Raw genomic sequence first — 2018 nt, forward strand, 5'->3', positions numbered from 1 at the left:
GCAACCTAAATGTCCATCAACAGAGGAATGGATAAAGAAGATGTGGTACATATATACAATGGAATATTACCCAGCCATAAAAAGGAATGAAATTGGGTCATTTGTAGAGACGTGGATGGACCTAGAGAGTGTCATACAGAGTGAAGTAAGTCAGAAAGAGAAAAGCAAATATCGTATAATAACGCACATCTGTGGAATCTAGAAAAATGGCACAGATGATCTTATTTGCAAAGCAGAAATGGAGACACAGATGCAGAGAACAAATGTATGGATACCAAGGGGGAAAGGGGTGGGTGGGAGGAACTGGGAGACTGGGATTGACACATATACACTATTGATACTATGTATAAAAGACAAATGATGGGAACATGCTGTATAGCACAGGGAACTCTGCCTAATGCACTGTGGTAAATGGGAGGGGATATCTGTATGTGTGTGGCTGATTCATTTGGTTGTGCAGCGGAGGCTAACACACCATTGTAAAGCAACTATACTCCAACAAAAATTAATTAAAAAAATAAAAACAAAAAAACCTTGCCTCATCCTTGGTCTCTGACTTCCGCTGGAAACAGCATTTCAGGTCACCAGCCTCCACACCCCCATGTACCCCCATCTCCCCAGGCCTGCAGAGGGCCCCCTGGGGTCAAGCAGCTCCTTAGTTGATGATTCAGGCTGCTGACACCCACTCAAGGCAGAGCCAGTCTCCTAGTGGGGGACCACAACAGCCTCTGTTTCTTCTAATGTAAATGGGGACAGTGCGACCCACCTTGGTGACACTAAGTGACATCTGGCTCCAAGCTAGAAGGCCTGGTTTGGCCCCTATGGACCGCTGCACGTCGCTTGGACCTTGTGGGCCTCAGTTTTCTCATCTGCAAAGTGGGAACGATGCCACCTGCCTAGCCTGACTCCCGGGGTTTTTGTAAGGAGAAAATGTGTTACTAGCTATAAAAGTGCCTGGTGGGCTACAAAGCACTTTGCAAATAGAAGACACAACCAAATGCATCTGTAAAAGGCATTTATTCTGAGAATCTAAAACCTGGACAGAGAATATTGAACTTCATAGAAAAAGCCTACACAGGATTTCGTCGTTTATTCCTAATACATTAACCACCTAATAATAAGGAAAAAAAGAGAAACTTTTAAAACAATATCGCTCCAGTTTGTCTGCAGTTATGTGATTTAAAATATCCCTGTTCTGTTGAGGTATATTATTGAATTCACCACAATATTGCTTCTGTTTTACGTTTTGGTTTTTTGGCCATGAGGCAAGCGGGATCTTAATTCCCCGACCAGGGATCAAACCCACGTCCCCTGCATTGGAGGGCGAAGTCCCAACCACTGGACCGCCAGAGAAATCCCTGTTTCTTAAATCAGATCTGCCCACGTCATTGTCTAACCATCCGTACAAGGTGCCAGTGATAGGTTGGTGTGAGTAATGACATCTGCAGAACTTGGCATTATCACCTTCCCTGGAGTTGATTGTTAAACTTGCCTCATCCTTGGGGAATTCCCTGGTGGTCCAATGGTTAGGACTTAACACTTCTATTGCAGGGGAGCGTGAGTTTGATGCCTGGTCAGGGAACTAAGATCCTGCAAGCCAAACCGTGCAGCATGGCCAAAAAAAAGAATGAAAGAAACAAGACAACAAACAAAAAAACAAACAAAAACGAAAAAAAAGCCATAAACGAGACAAAAAGACAACCCTCAGAATGGGAGGAAATATTTGCAAACGAAGCAACGGACAAAGGATTAATCTCCAAAATATGCAAGCAGCTCATACATCTCAATATCAAAAAACAAACAACCCAATCAAATTTGGCAGAAGACCTAAATAGACATTTCTCCAAAGAAGACATACAGATGGCCAACAAGCACATGAAAAGATGCTCAACATCACTAATTATTAGAGAAATGCAGATCAAAATTACAATGAGGTATCACCTCACACCAGTCAGAATGGCCATCAACAAAAAATCTACAAACAATAAATGCTAGAGAGGGTGTGGAGAAAAGGGAAC

Source organism: Physeter macrocephalus, chromosome 2 (genome assembly GCF_002837175.3).
Source record: "Physeter macrocephalus isolate SW-GA chromosome 2, ASM283717v5, whole genome shotgun sequence".
NCBI lineage: Eukaryota > Metazoa > Chordata > Mammalia > Artiodactyla > Physeteridae > Physeter > Physeter macrocephalus.